At 39.9% G+C, this 26885-nt stretch overlaps 1 long non-coding RNA gene across 1 annotated transcript in view; it reads right to left on the bottom strand.

Annotated features, from left to right (window-relative positions):
* The window catches only part of LOC122483276, a 29929-nt gene extending 10612 nt beyond the window's left edge, over window positions 1–19317 (bottom strand). Inside the window, exons 1-3 of the long non-coding RNA XR_006297372.1 lie at window positions 19196–19317; window positions 17890–18005; window positions 12956–13042 (exon numbers count right to left, since the gene is read on the bottom strand). This is a non-coding gene — a long non-coding RNA (uncharacterized LOC122483276). The remainder of the gene's footprint in view (window positions 1–12955; window positions 13043–17889; window positions 18006–19195) is intronic.
* Between the last annotated feature and the right edge of the window lie 7568 nt (window positions 19318–26885).

Here is a 26885-nt window from a genome sequence, read left to right as displayed (position 1 = left end):
GAATTACCTTGCTCAAGGTCATATCCTTCCCCAGGTGCACCAGAGACCAATGACTGGCAGATGGAGGGCTACAAAGGCCAGAACCCCCACCTTGCTTCAATTTGAGTCAAGTGTGAAAGGCCATCCTAGGTCCAGAGCTTTCCACAAGATCAGCTGAGGCTGATAGCAGGTCACCTTCTTCTGCACAATCTTGACTTTCTCACTTCCTACAGGTGTATCTATGGAGAGCCCCCTCAATCAACCTTCTGAGCACAACTCTCCATCTCAAGGTCTGTTTCTAGGGATCCTTATCTGAGGAACCAAACTACCTTCTGTGCTGTTAGTAAGAAGTAAACCCCAAGGTTAACTTTTTAATTTGTATCTTAGTAAAATGGGTCAGTTAGCATTTATTTCTTATTTCCATATTTCATTGATCTTAATTTAAAAGCTTCCCTAGAAAATGCATGCCCCTTCACTCTCTACAATCAGAAAAGTGTGAGTTCTCCTCTTCTCTGGTCTCTAGAGGAGGAGATAGGGTTGCTATGTGGTTCTATAACAGTAAAGTGGAACAAACACTTTTAGGAAGACAGGAGACCAGGATTTTAGTTCTGGCTTTGCCAATAACTCACTATGATGTGGGAAAATCATTTCCTCTATCTAGGTGGTTCCAAATTTACTTGTCGATAAAATATAAGTCTTGTCATAAAAGTTACACAAAACTTGGAAATGAAGTAGAAATGTGAGTCCTACATTCTTTCACTGTTACGCAGGCACAAAGACCACCCAGAGATTGTCTAGAATAATGAATTTAATTTTTCTCACAGTTTGTTATTAGTTGAAGTTTCCAGATTTAGTAAAACTACTTATCACCTGGTAGAATTTTGCCCAGTAGATATGCAAATTTCTATCCATGGAACCACAGAGACCTATAGCCCAGCTTTTATGCAAACTCACCCTAATATTGTAATAATATATACCTGGCTTTTTAAATGTTCTTTGAACCAACCATAACATCTTAATGGCTTCTTTACTAATTCATAAATTAAATAGACTCTCTTACCTGTGGTTCATTTATATTTGCCTGAGAATCATGATTTTACCTTTTTAACAATTATACTTCAACAGGCTTGATCTGCTCCATGATGCTGAAAGAAAACGAATCTACACACCCATTTTGAGAATCAGGGGATCTCATAGTATCTACACAAAAGCATCCAGGACTTCTTTCTGCAGAAATCCTCTGGACTGTGTTACCCTTAGGAGAGTAGTCAGCAGCACCAGAGCCACCATCAGTTGACTACTGTGCAGCTAGGGTAGAGGCTGGGAAAAGAGCAGCCCAGCCAAGGCTTAGTGACAGGGACTTTCCCAAGGTTTCCCAAGGTCTGAAAGGTATGCAAGTTATATATACTCAGAGTTAGGACTTAAACCCAGGCCTGTCTAGCAGTATGGGAAGCCCATTACTACCACTGCTCATATTTTCATGCCATAGCTCATCTGCCTGCAATCCCAATGTATACCACATATGCCTAGCACAAAGTAGGCAATCAATGTATATCCCACGCAATTAAAAATTTTTAACTCTTCCTAGTGACTAGAACTTGGATATTTCCAAAGGACAAAATCTATTGATGAGCCTCACTTCAGACCACTAGAAAAGACAGACACTTGGGAGCCAGACAGGCCTACATTCCACCTCCTCATTGCCACTTAGTGGCTAATTAGTACTGCCACCTTGAACCAGAAATAAAGCACCATGAGCCTTTGTTTCCTCTCTTGTTACATGTAAATAATTCTCATAGGCTTCTTATGAAGATTAAAGTGGAAAAAGGAATATGAGAGCACTTAGCACAAGACCTAGCCCAAAGGTGCCTCCACCCACAATATTGGATCGTCCCCTCTCAGAAGACCCTGGAAGGCTTTGAGGCCTTGGCTGGGCTGCCGTTTCTACCAGCCCCCACTCCAGGCACACAGTGATCAAGGGATGGGAAAATCCCTCTGTTCAAACAGGTGTCACTGTTCTAAACCTACAGTCTCATTTCCTGATCGTGTCTTAATCTGCTCATCGGTGGTGAAAGTTGATTTCTTGCACATTCTTATATCAGTGGGAATTTCTGCCCTTGGCTGACAGGCATTATGGGCTGGCTTTGACATACAGCCCTACAGGGCCTGAACAGCCTCTATTCTTTCCCAGTCCTGAAAGGGAGCTTTGTGCCAAGGATTCATTAAACTGCACTGCACAGCCCCTTCATAAATGGGGCTCAATAATGAACAGTCGATTTAACTGGAAAAGCTGCTGGAGCTGTTAAATTAAAGGGAAATAAAGTGCATTTTAGACTCAGTCTGCCAGAAGAAATGGTGACCTAAAAGGAAAATCTTCATTTTTATTGAATTGAAGTTTTTAAAAAGTTTAAAATGTCCAGGAAGCTTCCTTGTGACAGGCAATGAGACATAAAAGCTCAGAATGCAGGCTTGAGATAGTGGTGCTTTTTATTCACCATCCCTGAGTCTCAGGCTCTTAAATGGTGCAAAGGAATGATCTCATTTTGAGAAGAAAATATGAAAAGACTCTGTAATATGCCACAAGAAGTGTTTTTGTTTTTGTTTTTGTTTTTAACTTTAAAAAGTATTTTAAGACCAGGCTCTCTCTTTCACTCTTGGAATATTCAAAGGACCAGGAGCCATTCTTTTCAATTTTTCTGCTCTCTTTCAGGGATAAGAAATTTCTCTGGGAGGAATCCAATTGTTTCTCCTCACACTACACCTCAGAGTTTTGTTTGGTTTAAGTATTGTGCTCTGATGTCTGACTGAGTAGTCTCTCTTTTAAATCTGAGATTTTCACAAGTATGCGTAAGTGCTCCAAAGAACTTTCTTCTCTATTTATTTTTCTGAGTTATATAACTTCCTGGCATGGTGACAGAGAATATCTACTAACATACGCTGGAATGTTGTTTCCAATAACTCTCAGGTGCAAGAAGCAAAAGCCACTGTGCTTTGGCAGATAGAATAACCATATCGTGATCTTAGCTTTTCTCTGCCACGCTGTTGTGAGCTGGGAATTCTTCTTAACATGCTTCCCTATGCTTCGTGTTTTCAAATCTTTACATAGAATCTGCTCCTGGGCATGTTACAGGCTTCAGTACCCTAGTCAAGGCCTTTTCTGGTTTTCATCGTTAAGCATCATTTGACCATCAAAACCAACAGTCAGTCATCACAGGGAATTTTAAAGAGAAATCTGAAAAGCAATGTGAAATAAATAAAGGCCAACTTCCAGCCTTACTGTTCAGGGTCACTGGAATCAAAACACAGATTTTCAGTTGCAAAGCTGTATAGAAAGGGCAAAACTTCCTTTTTAAGAAGTTATCTGCTCTTTTTCTGAAACCTACTTTTTCATTTAAATTCTAAGCCATCGATTTAATTTTTTAGGATTCTACAATAGGCGATTCAAAGCCACCTTGAGAGAATATCCTGAAGTTGAAAAAATATATCTGTGCATGTTTTTATTTTAAATGGTAACTATGGTGACCCAATAAGTAGTATTTTTTTATTCTTTGTTCATCTACCACTAATGAGTCACAATCAACCAGTGCAAATCATAGGCTCTCCACACCATGAAATTCTGGATTCATAATAAAACTGCTGTTATTTTAACAAATTCTAGGATGAACTTTGTCCATTATGAGCCCTGATGGTTATTAGGGTCTACACCTGCATCAGGACAATTTCATTCACCTTCTACTAAAGATTACCGCACTCCAAAATGGCTACGCCATCCTGTGTGGATTGTGTGGCTTGATTGCATTTTGACAATTAGCATTGGGATAACTATTCATTAGAAAATTCATATTAGACCAGTCCATATTTTACATATGGCATCAGTCATTCAAACACACTCTTCTAGTCATGACTTATTCCTACACAAGCAATCATTAGCCTATTCAAAACATATTTAGCTTGAAAATGGGAGATAAGAGGATTTTCTGAATCTGCACAGATTTGACTACAGCCAGATTGCAAGTTAAGGAGAATGTTAATATATTACAGCTTATCTAAAGGAAAATGACTGGGAAGGCAATGGTGATCAAAACCAAAGCACAGGAGGAAGTATGCTTTTATAGGATTCAGAACACTTATTAATTCATTAATCTATTCATTTTAATGAATAAAATCTTATGTGTTTTTTTTTCCTGCCAGTGCATACTTTTTCTGAGGAAAGGAAAGAAGTTATTTTCAGTGCCTAACAGAAAATGTGTTAGGTAGGGGGTTAATAAATATTTGACAAGGGAATAAAAGAAAGAGGAAAAGGAAGGGAAAGGAAGGTAAGAAAAGAGAAAAAAGGGAATGTAAGACAAGGAAAGGAGGATGTTAGTCCAGGGAAAACTAGAAACAACATGATAGCTTTCTTCACATATTTAAAGTACATCATTTGGGAAAAGGATTAGATTTATTCTTTTAGAAACCAAATAATTTAACCAAGAGCTATAAGTAGAAAGTTGGAGATTTCTGGGTCCTGGGTGTAAAGAGTCACTATCCCATTCAAACAACCAAAAAGCTGAAAAAACTGAGAAATCAACAACTCTTTTTAGATCCATAAGAGAAATAAGGTCACAAGGCAAACCCCCATCCCCCAAATTGGAGAGAGAGAAAAATACAGAAAACCACATTAACTGGCACAGAAACATCCATGGGACCAGTGCTGGGGTAAGATAACCTGAACTGTTAATGCAAAATGCTGGGGGCTCAGTGTAGAAAAGCCTGAGAAATAAAAACTTCAGAGGGACCCTGTCATCATGGGATTCCCCCAAATTTTATAAGTTCCTGGAGCTCCCCCAGTTCTCACAGTAAATAACTGAGGAAAAAAATCCCCTTGTGCTTATAGGAGAGGCAGAAGAAAAGAAACCACCTTGAATTATGCCAGACCATTCTGTCCTGAAGAAGGTCTGCCCTCAGGAAAAAATATTTAACTAGAGCCTGACCTACCTGGAAAAAAGGAAATACCTAATTCCAGCTCACACTTGCCATCCTGTCCCACCTAAGAGGAGGCGGAAAACACACACACACACACACACACACACACACACACCTGCCAGGCACTTGTGAAATTCGTAGTTTGGGGCACAGACTCATAAAAAGACTAAGCCCTATTCATAGGTCTATAAAATGCTTCCCCTCCCCCCATACCTCACTATCACATTACTAAAGTCTTATTTACTTCCTTTTACCTAGTACACAATGTTCAACTATCAAGAAAAATTACAAGGCATACTAAAAGGCAAAAACACAGTTTGAAGAGACAGAGCAAGCATTAGAACCAGACTCATATTTGGCAGGGATATTGGAATTATCAGACCAGGAATTTAACTATGATTAATATGCTAAGAGATCTAATGAGTGAAGTGGACAGCATGCAAGAAGAGATGGGTGATGCAAGCAGAGAGATGGAAATTCTAAGAACCAGAAAAAAATGCTAGAGATCCAAACACTGTAACAGAAATAAAGGATGTTTTTGATAGAGTTATTAGTAGACTGGACAGGCTAAGGGAAGAATCTCTAAGTTTGAGAATATATCAACAGAAGCAACCAGAACTAAGACACAAAGAGAAAAAAGACTGGGGAAAAAACAGAACAGAATATCTAAGAACTGGGGCAATCACCAAAGGTATAACACAATAATATGGAAAATACCAGAAGGAGAATAAAGAGAAAAAGGGACAGAAAAAATGTTGGAAACAATGCTGCTTGAAAATTTCTCTCAAATTAATGTTAGACACCAAATCAGAGATCCAGGAAGAGCAGAGAACAGCAAGCAGGATGAATGCCAAAAAACAAACAAACCAAACACTCATTTTGGGATATCCTTTCCAAACTACAGGAAAGCAAAGATAAAGAAAAAAATCCAAAGAAGCCAGAGGAAAAAACACCTTACCTTTAGAGGAGCAATGATAAAAATACATCCAACTTCTCCTTACAAACAATGCAAGCAAGAAGACAGTAGAGGGAAATATTTAAAATGTTTGAGAAAAAAAACACCAACCTAAAATTCTGTACCCTATAAACTTATCCTTCAAGTGAGGAAGAAATATAAAGACTTCCTCATACAAACAAACATTGAGGGAATTTGTTGCCAGTAGACCTACCCTGCAAAAAGTGTTAAAAGAAGTTCTTTAAAGAGAAAGAAAATTGTATAGGTCAGAAACTTGGATCTACATAAAGGAAGAGCATAAGAGAAAGAATAAATAAAGGTTTATAAATAAATAAAGGAAAAAAAATTTTCCTTTTTGTTTTTAAATTTTTATTTTTTCTTATTCTTTTTTTGAATTTTAATGTTTATTTATTTTTGAGAGAGAGGCAGAGTGTGAGTGGGGAAGGAGCAGAGAGAGAGGGAGACACAGAATCTGAAGCAGGCTCCAGGCTCTGGGCTGTCAGAGCAAAGCTCGACGCAGGGCTCAAACTCATGCAGTGTGAGATCATGACCTGAGCTGAAGTTGGACACTCAACTGACTGAGCCACCAAGGTGCCCCTATTTTTTCTTATTCTTAACTGAACTAACAGACAACAATTTGTTCAAAATAATAATAGCAATAATGTATCTGATTATGTATGCCTATGTATATGTATATATATATGTATACATACATATATATATATGCTTATGTATAAATGGAATGAAGGGCAGCAATGATACAAGGGACAGGAAAGGGGAGCTAGGATTAGTTTGTTATTAGAAGGTATTTGCACTATGCACAATGTAGTGTATTGTTATGTGGAAGCAGACTTGATTAGTTGTAAATGTATGTTTCATACTCCAGGGAACCACTAAAAAAAAGTAAAAAAAAAAGTATAACTGATGAGCTAAGAAAAGAGATAAAATGGAATCATATAAAACACTCAGTTAAAACCACAAAAAGACAGAAAAAGAGTGGACCACAATAAAAAGGCGGGGGGGAGGGGGGACAAAGACTAAGGGCAACAATTAGTAAACAGCCATAAATATGGTAGATAATCCAACTATATTAATAATCACTTTGAATGACAATGGTCTAAATCCATCAATTTAAAGATAGAGATTGTCAGAGTGGATTAAAAAACAAGACCCAACTATGTTTTGTCTACATAAAGCCCACTTTAAATATAAAGCACATATAGACTGGGGTGCTTGGGTGGTTCATTTGGTTGAGTGCCTGACTCTTGATTTCAGCTCAAGACATGATCCCAGGGTCATGGGATCCAGCCCTGCATCAGACTCCATGCTGAGTGTGGAGCCTGCTTGGGATTCTCTCCTCTCTCCCTCTGCTCCCACCCTGTTTGTGCTCTCTCTCTCAATCTCCAAATAATAAAATAGAATAGAATAAAATAAAATAAAATAAAATAAAATAAAATAAAATAAAATATTAAAGCACATATAGATTAAAAGTAAGCAGATGGAGAGAAATATATCATGCTAACACTAACATAAAAAAATGAAATTAGCTATATTAATTTCACACAGAGAAGACTGACAGGAAAGTTATCAGAGATAAATAGGGACACTATATAATGATAAAGGGGTCAATACTCCAAGAATGCATAAGTCCTTAACACATATGCACGTAACAACAGAGTGTCAAAATACATGAAGCAAAAACTGATAGAACTGCAAGGAGAAATGGATAAATCCCTTATTAGGTTTGGGACTTAAATACCCCATATTCAGCAGGCAGAAAATTAGTAAGAACATAGTTGAACTCAGCACCATCCATCAGTTGAATATAAATGGACATCTATAGACTACTTCATCCAACAGGAGCAGAAAGTGCATTCTTCTCAAGTTTACATGGAACATTCACCAAAATAAGCTACATTCTGGGCCAAAAACAAACCTTAACAAATTTACAATAGAAATAATACAGTGTCTTCTCTCAGACCATAATGAAATTAAACTAGAAATCAATAACAGAAAGAGAACTGGAAAATCCCTAAATCCCTGAAGGTTAAGCAATGCATTTCTAAATAACACATAGGCCAAAAAAGAAACCTCAAGAGAAATTAAAGGAAATTTTGAACTTAAAATTAAAGTACAATCTTTCAAAATTTGTGGGAGGCAGCAAACCAATGCTACAAGGAAATCTATAGCATTGAATGTACTTACTAGAAAACAAGAAACAGCTTTTTAAAAATGTTTTCAATAAAAGGAAATAAAAAGAAGACAAGGGACATCTAATATCAATCATCTAAGCTTCCACCTTAGGAAACTAGGAAAAGAAGAGGAAATTAAATCCAAATTCAGGGAACCACAGTGCAAGAAGAATATGAACATCAGCAGAAAGAGCTGAAGGAAGTCTACAACTCCATCACTACCAAACTGTACCAGAATGCAGGTGTGCGGGGAGGAATGCTTGAGGGCTCGCCCCATGGTGGAGCTCCTCCATCTGGCATTGCTTCCTCTGGGCCTACCACTGAAGAGGTTGATTAAGCCAACATGAGCATAGATTTAGCATTGCTACACACAGAACATCAAAGAACCCAAATCTGTAGTAAATTCCATGGAAGTTTTAAAGTTGAGCTGCTATAGTAAATAACGGCATTCTTGATACTTAAACATGGAATATGTGTATAGAGAAAGGAAATAACATTACACTTTGTAAGTACTGTATGGTAAGTGGAAAATGCAATTTAAAATTGGCACCAGATAAAACAAACAAAAAATCTACAATTCCACCACAAATTTTTACTGTATTCAGATGTAGTTGTCTTTTGTTTTGAGGATACAAGACAAAAATATGAAGGTGTGTTTCCCTGGGACCTGAATGGTGTTAATTATGAGAGCAGATGTTTGAGAGTACAAGCACCAATGACCAAATCACAGTGCTATCTACATGATTTAAAATATATATTTTTTTAACATTTTATTTATTTTTGTGAGACAGAGAGAGAGAGAGACAGAGCATAAGCAGGGGAGGAGGAGAGAGAGAAGACACAAAATCCAAAGCAGGCTCCAGGCTCTGAGCTGTCAGCATAGAGCCCGATGAGGGGCTCAAACCCACAAACCGTGAGATCATGACCTGAGCTGAAGACAGACGCTTAACTGACTGAGCCACCCATGTGCCCCTACAGGATCTTTAATAAATGCATTTTTGTATGTGTTTGTGATATGTGAGGTCTCTAAAGTGTGGGACCCGGGCAAGGACCCATCTTTTCCAAATACAGTAGATCTTATACTCATTTAACAACTGAGAAAACTGGACTTCAATGTATCAGTCAGCATAAAACGCTATTTGAAATAGAAACATCTATAGACAGTTCAAACAGAAATTTCATACACAAATTATGAGTTTGCAAAATGATAGGAAGGGATAGGCATGGAAATAGAAGACTACTTTCTCTTACAACAAGAAAGGGAAAACTAGAAGCAGATACAGTTGGGCCTTGTTTTGGGGAGAGTGGGTATAGATATGTAGACTTGATGCACAGAAGATGAAAAAGTCCCCAACCAATGGCTTCTTTTGGTCAATGGAAGGAGGAGGAGACCAGCTGAGGAGACAAGCAGAGTGAGGTAGGAGGTTTGAGGAGAGAGAAAAAGGTATGAAAAGCCATTATGGAAAGTGGGTAAAGGAGCACATTCCAGGAACCTGGTATGATTGCCAGACAGTGTTTCAGGTTCACCTGGGGCTGTTCATCAGTAATTTATAGAAAATCTGTCTAATTACATGCTCTATTTTCACAACCTTTGCCAAGTTCCTTCTCTGGTTTTCAGTTCCACATTCTAAAATAGTGATGATAAAAAGCTTATCTAGTAATATCATTTTGTGGAACTTAGAACTTGTTTTTCACCCTAGATATGTCACATATACAGTCCCAGCCCAAGCCCATAGCCCATCAGAAAATACCTCATTCTCCCAAAGTTCCCCTTTACTACCTCTTGACATCCCTCTTCTAACCCAGACTCCCTCAGAGCTCCCAGCCCCGAGGTCTAACCAGAGCTACCACAAGCCATGAGACCCAGGCCCACAGCAGAGGCAAAGGTAAGTCTCTCCTGCAGGCCCACCCATAAAGGAGGTCATCCCAAAGTTGAAAGAAGAGGAAGTTTGAAGAAAGGGCCTGAGTCAGTGTCACATTAAAGGTTCTACCTCACAGAGGTGTGGATGGAGAGAGCTTGTTTCTTGACAGGAAGAAGGATAAGGAGGATGGGAGGAAAAAGGGAGTAGAACAGTACAGGTTAAGTAAAGAAATTATGGTCATTAAAAGGTCTGGAGGCCTTTTTGTCAGGATTCTGAGGTGGGGAATATCTTCCTAGGCATTTCCATTCCATTTAATGTGACTTCCTACATCAATGTTCTTTAACTAGAGTGTATATACACCTGAGGGTATAAAAAGACTCTTCAAAATACTTGGATAGGGGTAGTGGAAACAGGATGAATGTCCATACCCTCAAATCTCATATGTACTCTTTCTTAAAATTGATTGGAGACATTTATTTCCCATCCTGTCTCTCACAACTGTCTTTATTTTAAAAAGAGGAGGGAGGGGCACCTAGGTGGCTCAGTCGGTTAAGTGACTGACTTCAGGTCAGGTCATGACCTCCCGATTCACTCATGAGTTTAAGCCCTTCATCGGGCTCTATGCTGACAGCTCAGAGCCTGGGCCTGCTTCAGATTCTGTGTCTACCTCTCTCTCCCCCCATCCCGCACTCGCTCGCTCTCTCTCTCAAAAGTAAATGAACATTTAAAATAATTGAAAAGAATTAAAAAGAGGAGAGAAAGTCATAACCATTCCTTTCTCTCCCATTCCTTTTCCCTTTTCCTTTCTTGCTCTACCTTTCTCTTCCTGAATAATCCAGTCCTATAGCATTCAGGAAAGGCAGAGCAAAGCTAATCTCTGTGCTAGCAGTGAGATGGGTGGGGTGTAGGAGAACTGAAGTGGCCCACTGTAAGGTGTCAGAGCCCGAGCAACGAAGGGATATCAACCCATGTGCCAGTCTAATGTTGGGAAGGAGAGAATCCATGGGGGAGAGCTCCTTGTTCAGTGTCAGAGCCAAAGCACAGTGAGGAATGGGGTATGACATCCCAGAGCCCAAACAAGGGAAGGAGGCATCCTTGTGGAGGAAAGGCCCGGCACAGAATATTGGAGAGAGTTAAGGAGGGCATTTATGTGGAACAAGGGGTAGAGACAGATGAGAAATTGGCTTTATACAGGGGGATTGATCAAAAATTAAATATATTAAAGATCAAGAGCCAGGATTCTCCCTTTTAGAGAAGAGAGGTACAAATATTCAAAGGGCAGGGGGTCTAAAATAAGCCCTGGGGTATTTTATTAGAATTGGCAGTTTTGCTGTGAACTTATGGTTTTTAATATATGTAGATAAATATAGAAATAAATACAGGCATAAATGTGTGTTCCCTAGTCTTGTCTACTGGGAGAACCTAGGAGCAGCAACAGTCCAACAACAATAAACATACTTTGCACTCAGATCTTGATTCCTTGAGTAATTAGCTGGTTCTAATCCTGAGGAGGGAAAGTATGAGGTGAGTCTGGAATATCTCTTTGCGTTGGAAGGGAAATGCTCAAATAAAGATGGAGATCTGCCAAAAGGACTCAGACGCCAGCCTGAAGGGGTTCCCACTGACCAAATAGAAAACAATTTGAGCATCAGATAAATAATGATCGTAACAGATTATAAACTATTGAATAAAACTGAAAAGTATGAGTCCAAACACATATACTTAGATAAATGAATAAATTAAAAGTTTGGTAAGAAACTATTTACATAGTTTTAAAGAATCTCCTAACAAAATATGTATTATATATAAAGTAGAAAAGAGTAACTTCATATAGTAAAGAAGCCTGGAATTTACCACATCAGTCAAGTGATCAAAGTAAATATTATTAGTAATGGGTCTAATTAAAATCACACACCACTGAGATAGAATACATCAAGAAGAATACAGAATTATTTCTGAGATACTCCTGCCTAAAATACATAATCTGAATCTAACATGAGAAAATATCAACCAAACCCAAGATAATGTGTGTTAGAACTGCCTCTGCCATGGAGTGGGACCATAAAAGCCCATTTTAGGGGACACAGTGAGGGGAAAGAGAAAATTGACTTCCTGTGGACAATTGTTCTTCCTTTTCCTGATTCAGTACTAGGTTCCAGATAAAACATATTAGATTCTTCTGAGAAGTTTCTCTGAGTAGCAGTGATGTTGTTACATGGAACAGAGCACTTTTGTCCTGGGTCTGAGGCTTGGACACAGCTGGTATTTTCCCTCCATGCAAGTCTATTCACTAGACCTTTGGCTGAAGGAACAAGCCTACTGACTTAACATTCCAATTGGAATTCCCTGGACTTAGTGACCTCCAGATGGAAGCAAGGATCTAGGCCAAGCTGGGAAGAGGAAGATAAAGATGTCAGGTTCTAAGCTCATTTTCCTGCACACATATTCCTGCCCTCCTCCTAAAGAGTTATTGCTATGGACTTGATGCCAATGTATGGATTAGGAAACTGGGGCTCTGATGAAGTCTTGGCAACAAAGGATAGGGATCTAGGGGCACCTGGATGGCTCAGTCAGTGGAGCGTCTGACTCGATTTTAGTTCAGGTCACGATCCCAGGGTGGTGGGATTGAGCCCCACATCAGGCTTTGCACTGAGCATGGATCCTGCTTAAAATTCTCTCTCTCTCTCTCTCTCTCTCTCTCTCTTTCTCTCTCTCTCTCTCTCTCTTTCTCTCTCTCTCTCTCTCATTCTCTGCCTCTCTCCCCTGCTCATGCTCTCTCACTCTCTAAAACAAACAAACAAACAAACAAACAAAGGCTAGGGATCTAGACTCCCGGGCTACATAGGAGCCTAACACAGTCCAGCACAAATAGTCTCTACCCATTTCTAATAGTCTCTACCATAAGTCTCTTTATTATTATTTAGCCCCACATACTCCTTCATGGCTTCCTTAGGCTGGTCCCTTCCACCTTTGTGGGAATACAGGGAGTAGGATCTGCTCACCTGCATGTTGGTAGTACTTTGGGCAAAAAGAAGCAGAGCAGATCTGCTTTACCACCAGGTTCATAGGGCTCTTGGATTTGGATGCTTCTGAAAAGAGAAAGAGAACAGAGATGGAATCTGGGAAGACTCAAGGTAAGTTTGGGCAGATAGAGGAGGCTTGACTACATATACATGGTTGGCTGTTTCTACCCTCCCAGAGCCCTGGGACAAGGTCTGAGAGGGGATAGCTACTGGATTCTGGGGGGTCTCTTTTCTGACCTGAACATAGAACGAGGAAGGAGTTGGAGACATTGGAGGTGGGAAGGGTAGGCCTGGACATGGGTGAGATAAGCAAAGCATTCAGGGCGCTCACTCTGAGGTCATGAAAGTAATGGTGCGAGTGAGTGCCTCTTTAAATTTGTGCTCTAGGTGACTCACTTAGCTCACTGCAGACGAAAGGAGGAAGGCACATGAGAAAGTGTGACTACAGAATCAGAGGAACAGAGGTTTATCTCCCTTAGGCCAGAATCTGCCTTTGTCTGTGGGAGGGTAGGTTTCTATAGCAACTCTAATTGTGTTCTACCTTTGGATGGAAGATAGTTTACCCTTGCTGCTTATAATAAAATGGAAGAGGAAAGGATAAATTGAAAAAATAAACTTTTAAACACAAAGGAACCAGTACTTGATGATTTGGAAAATTTCCTGCCTATCAAGATAGCATGCTCTAGAAACAAGACTAGAGATATGGCCAGAAAACCATTTCCTAGAGATGGTTAAAGATGCTTATGAATACATGAATATGCATGTTAAACAACCATCTCAGCAGAAGCAAGGAGGAGAGATGTGGTTATCCAGAAAGACTGTGGAGGACCCTCTGATGGGATGGTTTGGACTCCCCATGTATTTCACAGATACTTGTTTTGTTTTTGAGAATGTCATACCAGCAGAAACACTGGACTGAAAGGGACAGAGATGTGACAGAATGAAGAAATAATTATTCCTGTGGCAGAACCAAAAATGCAGAGTCCAGAAAGGGTAGAGCTGCCACCCCAGCATGCCCAGAGGACAGAGCACTGAGCCACAAAGGATTATTCTTAGGCATGGAATCCAGTGGAATTTCCTCTACTAAGTTTTGGTTTGCTTGGGATCTGTGACCCTTTTTGTCCTTCCAATTTCTCCTTGTTGGAATGCAATGTCTATTCCATCCTCTTCTATTTTTGAAGCAGGTAACTTGTTTTTTAGATTTTGTAAGTCCACAGGTGGAGAGGAATTTTCTCCCTAGATGGATCATGGTTGGAGTCTCACCCATACCTGATAGAAATGATTTAGAAGATGGAATTCAAGACTCTGAGTTAATTATAGTTAGACAAGATTTTAGATTTAGAGTTGATGCTGGAATAAGTTAAAAGTTTGGGTAACATTTAGACTGGGTGAATGTATTTTATATATGGGAAGGACATGTATTTGAGGGGGCAGTCAGAGGGCAGAATGATATGGATAGAATTCCATCCTCCAAAAAGATAGACTGAAGTCCTAATCCCCAGTACCTGCAAATGTGAATTTATTGGGAAATAGGGTCTTTACAGATGTCAATTAAGGCGAGGTCATACTGAATTAGGGAGAGTCCTAATCTAACAGGACTGGTGTCCTTATAAGGAGAGGAAAAGAGACACAGAGAAGAAAATGGCATTGAAGACCTGGAGAGAAATAAGGAGAAAACAGCCATGTGAAGATAGAAGCAGACATTAAAGTTACACTACTCCAAGCCAAGAAATGTTTGAGGGGACCAGAAGCTAGGAGAATCTGTGGTACATCCAGGCAATGGAATATTATTCAGCACTAAAAGAAATTAGCTATCATGTCATGAAAAGACATGGAGGAATTTTAAATGCATGTTACTAAATAAAAGAAGTCAATATGAAAGGCTACAGACTGCATGATTCCAGATATACAACATTCTCAAAAAGGCAAAATGATAGATGGTAAAAAGATCAGTGGTTGCCAGGGGTAGAGGAAAGGGAAGGATGAATAGGTGGGGCACAGAGCATTTTTAAAGGGGTGAAACTACTCCAAATAGTACCATAATGGTGGAGACATATCATTACACATTAGTTAAAAAGCACTGAATGAACATCACCAAGAATGAACACTAATATCAACTATGGACTTTGGCTGATAATGAGGTATAATCGTAGATTCATCAGTTATAACAAATGTACTGCTCTGGTGTAGGATGTTAACAGTAAGAAGGCTAGGGAGAGAGGGAGTATATGGGAATGTCCTATATTTTTTTAATGCTTATTTATTTATTTTGACATTTATTTATTTTGAGCATGTGAGTGGGGAAGTGCAGAGAGTGAGAATCCTAAGCAAGCTCCACACTGTCAGCACAGAGCCCAACACGGGGCTTGATCCCACAAACCGTGAGATCATGACCTGAGCCAAAATCAAGAGTCAGATGCTTACCTGACTGAGCCATTCAGGTGCCCCTGTATTTTTTTTAATAAGCAAATGATTTAAATAAACATTTCTCCAAAGAACATATGCAAATGGCCAATAATCATATAAAAAATTCTAAACATCATTAACCATTAAGGAAATACAAATCAAAACTATAATGAAATACTACTTCACACTCACAAAATGGCTATAATCCAAAAGACAGAAAATAAGTATTTTTGGTGATGATGTGGTGGTCCTGGTATATAGCTGGTGGGAATGTTAAAAAGTGCAGCTACTTTGGAAAACAGTGTGTCAATTCCTCAAATTATTAACCTTAGAGTTACCATACATTCCAAAAAATCCAGCAGCTTTTTGGGTCACTTGGCAAACAGGCTGGAGTAGCACAGCCAAATGAGAAATAGGCAGCCTCCAAAATCAAAAAAGATCTACGAGGCATTGTGGCTCTATTTTTGTTATAGGAGTGGCCAGATGAAGCACTTAATCCTTCTTAGCAGGAATAGGCCAACATGCCCCACATCACTGGACTCCTAGAAATTTCACTGAGGTAGAAGGCCTCTGAATTTTTGTTGGATTAATTTCCCACTCTCTGACACACAAATATCTGACCAGTAAGTCTAGAGTCATCACTACTTGGCTCACTATCAGCATAATGTCATCTCAATATAATGGACTCAGTGTGATATACTGAGGAAGGGAAAGATGATCGGAGTCCTTGCAAACTAAATTATGATATAGAGCTGGAGAGTTGATATACCCCTGAGGTAGGATAGTGAAGGTGTTGAAAGAAAACTGCTTCTTATTGTCTTAATTTGGAGATTAAGTATGGTTAAGAGATACATATGGGTGCCAAGATGACAAGGGGTGGCTGTTGATGGTTATAATATTATGTGTCAATTGGACTAAGTTATAGTACCCAGTTGCATGCTGAAAGTCCAGATGTTGCTGTGAAGGCATTTTTAAGATATGTTTAAAATTTAAATCAGTAGACTTTGATTAAAGCAGCTTACCCTCTTTAATGTAGGTGGGCCTCATCCAATCAACTGAAGTTCCTAAGAGAAAACACTAAAGTCCCTTTCAAGGAACCCTGCCTACAGATTGCCTTTGAACTCAAGACTGCAACATTAGCTCCTGCAGAAATTTTCAGCTTGCAGCTCATCCCAGAAAACTTCATCCCTCACAACTATGTGAGCCAATTTATTAAAATACACACACACACACACAGAGAGAGAGAGAGAAAGAAGAGAGAGAGAGAGAGAGAGAGAGAGAGAGAGAGAGAGAGAGAAACCTTCTATTCATTCTGTTTATCTGGAGAAACCTTACTAATACAAGGCTAAGGCATGTGGGGTTTCTTTTTAAAGTAATGAAAAGATTCAAAATTGATATGATTATATTTACTCTGTGAATATACTAAAAACCACTTAATTACACACTTTAAATGGATGAATTCTATGGTATGTGAATTATATCTCAATAAATCTGTTAAAAATATCTATAACCACAAAATGTTTTAAGCATATTAGCTAAAAATGTAAAGGGAACATCCAAGGAGAAGTGGCTGTGAGAGTTGATGAACTTTTGATGAACTCTTGATGTTACTTGATGAACAGAACTTAGAGGTGAAATTTCTCAACCATTATCTCTTCAAATATTTCTTCTTGCCTAATTTCTTTCTCTCTCTCTTTTCCTTCTTGGACTCTAGTTACAAATATGTTAGACTTGTTTTTTATTGCCCCATATCTCCAGATGCTCTGTTTTGTTTTTGTCCCCTCTGTTTAATTTGTGTTTCACTGTTGGTTTCTATTGATTTATGTTCAGGTTTAAGGATTTTATACTCCAGTGATTCCAGTGTACTATGAGTTAAATGTTTTATAAATCATTAAAGGGATTGAAGGAATGGCAGTCAAGGAGCCAGCACTACACGTTACAGTCACATCACCACCAGGTTTCAAGGTCAGGAAATTATTTCTGCTCCTGCAAGTTCAGAAAACTAGGAAACCACTGCAGTTGATACAACTGCCCAATATTCACAAAGCTGCTGGCTTAGAATGTGGAATCTGGCCACTGCAAAACTCTTGACAGCTGACGTCCATACATCAGCTGCCATCACCCCAATAAAAATGACTTCTACCTTCCTTCCATCTTCCAAATCTAACACAAATGTACCTCACTGGAGAAACCTAAATTGCACTTGGAATTCTAGTAACAAGTGAGTCTTGGAAATGACGTTTTTACCTTTCCAAAATCTGTAATACAGGGAGAGGTTGAGAACACAGAAGAGGTAGAAACAACTACTAAGTGACAATAGATAATATATAGTACATTCCACCCCTTTGTTGACATAATACATAAGTTTCTATCATACATAAACTTCCAATCAACAAAGTAGAAAATATAATAATATAGTAATATAATATAATATAATATAATATAATATAATATAATATAATACAATATAATATAATTACCCCTCATTTAAATGAAAATGCACTTACCCTCTGCCCAAAAGAGGGGCTTAACAACTAAAGCCCTATTACTCTCAGTTTTTGTCTATTGGTGATGTTCGTTTCTCTTCCAGCTCAGCCACAATCCCATCTTGATATCCTATAATCTAATGAACCAAATTATAAAGTTAAGCACCAACAACATACCTTATATAAAATAGGTATGGTAAGGGAAAGGAAGAGTGGAAAAAAGGAAATCGGTTAATAAATACAAATATATACATGACAAAGCAAGAAAATATGCATAACTACCACAATTCTCATTTCTCTAAGGTTCACAACCTTGTCCAGATCTTCATTTTTAAAGGGTCTGAAGCTTTAGCAGTCCTACCTTTATTTGGTCACTGTAGTGCACCTGGAGAATCCCCTGGTTTCTAAACACAGTTCTCTTTGCCTCATTGTGCAAACCCTGTTTTCTCTTGGAAATTAGAATCAATCACCTCAGCCACTGCAGTCACATCTTTCTTTGTATGTTAGATCAGTGACACGAGGAGCACAACATTCCCAGGTGACAGTTTCAACTGCTAATTTGATGGAACTATTGCATGTCTCCTCATGAAAACATTCTTTCTTTGTGCATTAAGCCCTCTAAAATCAGCAGTGACCAAATATTTAAAGATGGAAAGAAAAAAATTTGCAATTGTGGGGGCAGTAAAAGGAGAAATTCCCACTTTAACTCCTAAATTTCTAGCTCTGTGCATTCTAGCTATGAGATAAACAGCATTGTATATTGGTTGTTAGATTAGCACATGTTTCACACTGTAGAATAGCATCCGACCTCCAAAAGTGTGGTTTCTCAGCTGGTGGAGCAGGACCATTCTACTGTCCTATAAAGCCAGCTGCTTATGGATATTAGGAAACATGATTACACAAGGAAAACAGTGAATACCATGAGCTAGAACCCATAGTTTCTTCCTTCTGCTGTCAATAATTATTTCCTTGAATAAAAGCAATGAAATGTGAGAGCTGTGAGGGTGAATAAGGCATTCTAAAAGTCTATAGATGATGGAGCTGGCAAAGCATCTGAGGAGGAAAGTTAATACATACCCAGAATGACTATTCTAGTGAGAAAATTTGTTCTGTCAGTAATTGAAAGGACATTGAAATCAACTTGTTACCAGGTGGCTGGTTGGTACTCTCAGGGTATAGCATTCATCTCTGATGTTGGCAAGTTGGGCTTCCAAATGTGATGATAGTTCAGTCATGGAGAGGGAGAGTCCCATGTTGTGAAACCCAAGCACAACTTTGAGCAAGCATCAGAATGGCTGAATAAAAAGACAGATTGACTTCTACAAACCTTGGCTTTTCTGCTCCTCAAGAACATTTCTGGGGGCACCTGGGTGGCTCCATCAGTTAAGCGTCTCTTGATATTGGCTCAGATTTTGATTTCACGGTTGTGAGACTGAGCCCCACATTGGGATCCATTCAGAGATTCTCTCTTTTTCTGTCCCTCTGCCCCTCTCCTCCTTTCATGCTCTCTCTCTCTAAAATAAAAATAAAAAAATTTAAAGTATATTTCTTTGTGTACATAAACCACAATTTCTTCATCCATTCATCAGTTGATGGACATGGAGGGATTTTTTTGAGTCTATTATGGTTATGGGGGGGAGAGAGGGGAAAGTGGGTGATGGGTATTGAGGAGGGCACCTTTTGGGATGAGCACTGGGTGTTGTATGGAAACAAATTTGACAATAAATTTCATATTAAAAAAATGAAAATAAATAAAAACATACAAAAGTTCCTGCCAAAAAAAAAGTATATTTCTTGCTAGAAATACGTGGAACCGTATATAGACCAGGCTAGAATTTTCTTCCTTTGTCAAAGGATTACAGAGACTTCCCCATGAGGCCATGGGCTTAGGGAAAGTTTGCAAAACAACAGTAGATGGATGAAAGTCTGAATTATACACCTTATGTGTCCCATCAAGTCCTGCTCTCCATCTAAGTCACTTTTAATTGGTGGAATGTTTTTTCCAGTTTGCTTAGGGCAGTCTCAGTTTTAGCACTGAAAATCCCAAATCCTAGGAACTTTCTCAGTGCAGGTAAACTGGGAAAGCTAGTCACCTTGGTTACTGCACACACCCAACATCATGGCTTGGATTAAATGACATCCAGTTTATAATATGCATCTCCAGCAGCATGTTCTCTTAGAGTCCCATGATCAGGTATTAAGTTTCTACCCACCCACCGAGGCCTAATAGCATTTCAGAAGTTTTCCCAAAAGGAAAGAGTAATTTTCTAGAGAAAATATAGCTTTGCTCCAAAATCCTAAAGGCTTACATTGTAAGTTCCTTCAGGAGCTTGCCAGAGCCTCTGTAGTATCCAAATATATATGTATATTATGTACAAAGAAAGTACAGGAAGCTCTAATATATCTGTTACCCCTTCCCCTACACAATTTCTCCAATTTTTAGTATGTTGCATTTGTGTGGTACATTTGTCACAACTGATGAACCAATATTTATACAAAAGTTCAAAGTTTACATTATACAGTTCTGCAAGATTCACTGCAGATCTGGACAGATGTATAATCCTACAGTCTGCCATCAGAATATCACACAGAATAGTTTCACTCTCCTAAAATGTCCTGTGCTCCATCCATTCATCTTTATTCCCTTCCCCTGGACCACTAGCAACCACTGATCTTTTTTACTGTTTTCATGTTTTACCTTTTCCAGAATGTCATATAGTTTGAATTATGCAGTATGCAGCTTTTTTCAGACTGGCTTCTTTCACTTAGCAATATACATTTAAGGTTCCTCCATGGGTTTTTTTGGGTTTTTTGTTTGTTTGTTTGTTTTGTTTTTTTACAGCTTGATAGCTCATTTCTCTTCTTGCTGAATAATACTCAATAGTATGAATGTACCACACTTTGTTTATCCATTCACCTATTAAAGGACAACTTAGTTGTTTCCAAGTCCTGGCAGTTATGAAGAAAGCTTTTATAAACATTCCTATGCAGGTTTGTGTGTAAACATACATTTTTAACTCATTTGGGCAACTACCTAGTTGTGCAATCTTGACTCATATGCCAAGCCTATGTTTAGCTTTCTAAGCTGACACACTCTTCCAAAATGGCTGTACTATTTTGCATTCCCACCAGCAATGAATGAGAGTTCCTATTTCTCACATCTACTACACCTGCATTGCTTTACAACAAATTGATGATAACCATGTGAATCTCTTCCTCTCAAACTTCACTGGTGCAAACTGAGGTTTCTTTTAGGTCTAGCTCTTTGAAAGGCCCTAGGCTGAGGAAAGACCTATAAAAAGGTAAATGTTTATGAACATCAGGACCAATTTCACTATAGAATGTAAGCTTCCTAAAAGTTTCTCTTACACAGGCTGCAACCTGATTAACCCCAGATGAAGATCTTCTATATCATGACGGGAAATTTTTGAAGGTCAGTTTGGGAAGTGGATGGCTTAGCTGAACATTTGCGCCTTTAAACCTCTTTAAAGCAAGTTCACTTACACATCAACTTGGGACTTTTTTCCAAAGCTGCTATATGTGATGATTCTCCCAAGATATATCCCAGTAAGAAATTAAGCCTTGTTAATGGGAAAGGAATATCGCCCACTTCTATTTTCATGCAAATGGTCCCAGCAGGATAAAAAGGGGGACAGTGAAAGTGATGACACTGATCTAATTATCTGCAGGCCAATATCACCAAGTTCTTGAAAGGAACCCACAGAATGGCCTGACACAGACACACAAAACACAGCCAGGAAACAATTGGGACCTTAGCAACAAGGCAAAAACTGGCTTCTCTGTGCATAAAGAGCTGTTTTATGAGCATTTCTTGTTACTTTCCATTAAGTCCCACTACCTCTTCCAAACAAGGGTGCAGTCTATTTTTAATTGATGCCCCCTTGCCTAGAATCACTGACATGTACCTTTCCAACCTCTGCTTTCCAGGACTATTGTCCACTCACACAGCTTCAAGCCCTGGTTTCATGGGAAATGTAACACAGAAGAATAAAACTTCAGCGGATACAAACCCTCAGCATCTAAACACAACCTCTCACATCATCCTATTAACCACAAAATGAAATTAGGTTAAAAATGGCACATTTTAAAATAAGGAAAATGAGGGGCGCCTGGGTGTGGCTCAGTCGGTTAAGCGGCCGACTTCGGCTCAGGTCATGATCTCGCGGTCCGTGAGTTCGAGCCCTGCGTTGGGCTGTGTGCTGACAGCTCAGACCCTGGAGCCTGTTTCGGATTCTGTGTCTCCCTCTCTCTGACCCTCTCCCGTTCATGCTTTATCTCTCTCTGTCTCAAAAATAAACGTTAAAAAAAATTTTTTTTAAATAAAATAAGGAAAATGAAATCCGAGATGAGGCCACTTGACAAAACATTCAAAGCTAGCTAGCAAGTAGAAAGAGAGGAGTCCCAAGTCTAAGACTTTTTATACTGCACCACATTGCAGTTGTGTTAAGATGTCAACAAAATGAAGAAATGAGAGGTATGCTCCAAACAGCAACATTCAGTGCAATTCAGCAAACAGTTTCCTGGTTTGTGCTTTAGTTCCCTGCATCCAGCCTGCTTTACCTGGGTTCCAGAGCCCTCCCAACCTTTCCTGAGGAGCCTCTTCTCTGCATGGGATGGGCTCTGGGGCACCTGGGTGGCTCAGTGAGTTCAAGCCCCTCATCGGGCTCACTGCTGTCAAGCCTGTCAGCACAGAGCCCACTTCAGATCCTCTGTCCCCCTTGCTCTTCCCCTCCCTCACTTGCTCTGTCCCTAAAATAAAATAAAATAAAATAAAATAAAATAAAATAGGATAGGCTTCATCTCATCTCTCTCACCCATCTCTCTCTCAGTTAATCTGCTGTTAACTATGGTCCTATATCAAATCCTGGCTGCCTTATCCCCACCTTGTAGTTACCTAAGTACCATCACTGCCTGGGGCCAAGTCATGCCCTGTCCTGTTCCCAGATAAGTCTTTGCCTCCTAATACCAGCTCAGATAAAATCAAGTTCACTACAACCCCTTAGGGTCCTGGCCATCCCCCTTGGGGATCGGATTTACAGTTTACTTCCCCTGGCCCTACCTAAATCCAACCCATCCACTTCTCTAGGGCCTCAGTAAGGTTCCACACACTCTAGCAGAGGCAGTGTTTGGTAGGCAATTATCAAAGATTTTGGAGTCAGGCATTCAGGCCTGGGTTTCAATCCCATTAAATGAGCTGGGCAAGGTATTTCAGAAGTTCTATAAACTTCTATTTTCTTACTTGTCTATGGAGAATGATACAATGTACCTTGTGAGGAATCAGCACACAGTGATTGTTCAGTAAAGGCTAGATGTGTCCAAGATCATTATCTTCATTTATATTTAGTCAAAATTCTTTTACTGTTATTGAAGAATAACTTCACATTCAAATTAAATGGTAATAAATTGCCTTACTACTTAAAAATAGCTAACATTATTTAAGGAGTGAATAAATGATTAAATGAATGATTAAATAATTGAATGAATCAATCAGACTATTGGATATAGCTGGTACAAATGAATCAGTTCACTTAAACAAACGAATATTAAATACCATCATGTTCCAGCTACTATGCTGAGTTCTAGGTAAATAGCAGTGAATAAGACAGATGGGATCTTTGCTCTCAAAGAACTTATGGTCCAACAATTACTCTCTCCTTCCTTTGGTTTTTGATACAAAATCTACAATAACATTGCACAAAATGTATTGGAATTATTTGCTTTGGAAGCTGAGTCCCTTGTTGGCCTGTGAGAACCATGAAGGTAAAAGCTGGGTCTTCATTACTGCCTCAGGGCCTGGTAATGATTCACGACCTTAGGTACTAGCCTAATTTCCCATCCTTAACAGAGATTTTGCTCTGGATTTATGGATCCAGAGAGTGAATTTTAACTATATATATCTTAAAGGAAAGTGCCGGTGTTGTAAAATGAGTCCAAGATAGTATGTAAACTGAAGAGAGCAAGGGGTCAATGAGAGCCAGACTGCGCACCAAGGAGTAAGCCCATGGCAATGCCCAAATTAATTCTGGAGACCAGCATTGCCTGCTGCTCCCTGCTGCTCCTGCTATGCATTTGGGTAAGCAGCCCAGCTTAAAGAAACAGAACTACATGGACACTGTTAACCTGTGGAGTTTTAAACCTGCCCCAGTCCCAAACAAAATTTGGACCAAGACTGAGGAAATTTGAGAGTGGTCACCCTTTCCCTTGTCAGGAAAACCAGCTATGCCTTTAGAGGCTCAGGCCTGATGAGAAAAATGAATTCAGTCAGCAACTAACTGGACACTTGTACCAACAGGATGGGCCAAGGTTTCTTCACCTGCTTTCTGGTGCCACAGATATGGGGGGAGGACAGAAAATATGGACGAACAATAATTCGCCTCACTTATACAGCAGATGAAGAACGGGAAGCCTCAATGCAACTGCCTCACTCCCGTCAGAGCTTGTAGCTGGACATCATGAACATCGGACAGTATTGGTTTTCAACTGTCTCACAGAGGAACCCTTTGGAGTAAATGGTATCCAGTAAGTCATTTCATAAGGCAGACGATGGCAGAGCTCTTGTGGTTGGAGTGAGGACACGAGGATACGAGGCCTGCTCAGCCTCCTCCTTGTCCGCCGCAGTTGGCAGGGGTGGGAGGAAGGGAGAAGGAAGGGAGAGAGCTGGGGAGAGGATAGGAGGTTGTGGTTCATAAAAAGAAACCACCACACTGCAGAGCGTTGGGATTTCATATTCTTTCAGGGTATTATATACCAAAACAATGGTGAACGGGAATGGTCAGGAATGAGTAATAATGGGCTGCCAGGATCCTTGTTAACCATGGTGATTATCTCCCAGCTAAAGTCAACAGGCAGCAGACCGATAAAAGACACATCAGTTCTTCTGTTCACAATTCAATTAAACCTTTTAAAAAAAAAATATGGAAGCCAATTTATTCAGATATGCAAGCTAGGTCTCTACTCGGCAGAGGGGCATTTGTTCCTTATCCCTCATCTTCTCTGACTCTTCAAAACCAGAGAGGAAGAGGTGCCAAACCAGCTGATCAGAAAGGTCTGCACTCATGCAGGACCTTCTTTCAAAGGCCCTATGGAACCAGAAGCCTGCATCCCTGCATCCGCCTGTGGCCAAGCATCTTCGGACTTCCCCTCACCCACCACACCCCAGCTTTGGGCAGCTGCTCCCCAGCTGCAGCGGCTGCCAGCCCACAGACTGGAGAAAGAGGAATAAACTGTTGCCATTTATCACCTGTCAAAAATTCAGACTCTGCTTGTCCTGAACAGCATAGCCAGACACAAAAAGGAGACCACCAGTCAGAGGATAAGAAGGAGGGCTGAGGGGCCTGTATCCCACTTGCAGGGAAGAAGAAAGAAAGGTAACAATGGTTTTCCAATGTCCTTCTTCTTTTTTTGTTAATTTTTATTTATTTATTTGGAGAGAGAGTAGGGGAGGGGAAGAGAGAAAGGGAGAGAGAGAATCCCAAACAGGCTTTGTGCTGTCAGCAATGGCACCCCATTTCTATTGTCTTTCTGTCTAAGTAGGAAGGCAGAGTCTTCCAATGTGTGTCTCTTTAGAAATAAAAAGATCAGGCTGAGGGTCTCTGTTCTACCCCTTAACTGTGTGCCTTCCAGGGGCGCCTGGGTGGTTAAGTTGGTTAAATGTCCAACTTTGGCTCAGGTCATGATCTCACAGTTTGTGGGTTCAAGCTTCACATTGGGCTCTGTGCTGGATCCTGCCTCGGATGCTGGGTCTCCTTCTCTCTCTCTCTCTCTCTCTCTCTCTCAAAAATAAATGAACATTAAAAAAAAAACCAAAAAACTGTGTGTGCCTTTCAGAAACTTACTTGATCTAAGACCTGGTTCCTTCATCTGTAGAAGGAGGACAATATGAACACCTGCTTCAAGGTTTTTGCAGAGATCAGCTAAAAAATATGATGAGGCTTGTGAACTGTAAAGCACCGTATGTGTGATTACTGAGTATCTAAAGACTCCCTGGAAGCCATCTGGGTCTGAGTGTTACCGTCCCCTTGTTTCTGTTTTTTCCTGTGTAGAACCATGTAGAACCATCAGTGCCCAGAGGGACTGAAGGAATTAGCAACTTCAGCGCTGCCTGGGACAGCAGTCTAATTATACCACCACAGCAGCTGCAAGGTAACACAAGGCTTTGAACACTGACAGGCTGGGGATCCAGTGTTGCTTCTTACCACTTATGTGACACCTGACACAATATTTTCTCTGTGTCCCATAGGGCTAATAGCATACACCTTCAAGGTTAAGTTTAAGTGTCATACTGCCTAAAGTGCCTATGGGGCATCTGGGTGGCTCAATCGGTTAAGTGACCAACTTTGGCTCAGGTCATGATCTCAGGGTTTGTGGATTCAAGCCCCACATTGGGCTCTGTGCTGACAGCTCAGAGCCTGGAGCCTGCTTCGGATTCTGTGCGTCCCTCTGTCTTTGTCCCTCCTCTGCTCACACGCTGTCTCTCTCTCTCAAAAATAAACAAACAATTAAAAAAAAATTTTAAGTGCCCAGATCATTAAGAAAAAACAACTGGAAATCGGTACTTTTGTACTGGAGATGTGAATTTCACAAACTACCATTTCATATTTTCTTTAATTTTTCCAATCTTCCTCAAAAGTTGCAGGAGCAAGAGGATTGAAAATTTTCAGTTAAATGGTATCTCTTTCTCTTCTGGTTTAACAGTCTCTTTTCTGTATCCTGGTATCTCGGAATAAACGCTGAGGTTTTCTTTTTTCCCTCCTTCCTCTGATCCACCCCAGGAATGGCATTTGGATCTGTGAGGAGGAGTAAGATAGGTTACCAGCATAGGTTGGTGGCAGCTGGTGAGGAGGTCCTCACATCTCTTCAGGAAACTCCTTATACCTGGTCCCTAGACTGGTACACACGGAGGTGTTACTGATCCTACCAGATCTCTGGGGATGTCCTACACCAGTCTTCTCAGCACCTCGGAGCCCCAGCACTGAGCTGAGCAGAAACTTCTGAAC

The sequence above is a fragment of the Prionailurus bengalensis genome, chromosome D1 (genome assembly GCF_016509475.1).
Source record: "Prionailurus bengalensis isolate Pbe53 chromosome D1, Fcat_Pben_1.1_paternal_pri, whole genome shotgun sequence".
Classification (NCBI taxonomy): domain Eukaryota; kingdom Metazoa; phylum Chordata; class Mammalia; order Carnivora; family Felidae; genus Prionailurus; species Prionailurus bengalensis.
The sequence above is the reverse complement of the archived record's forward strand: the minus strand, read 5'-3'. Positions and strand labels throughout refer to the sequence as shown.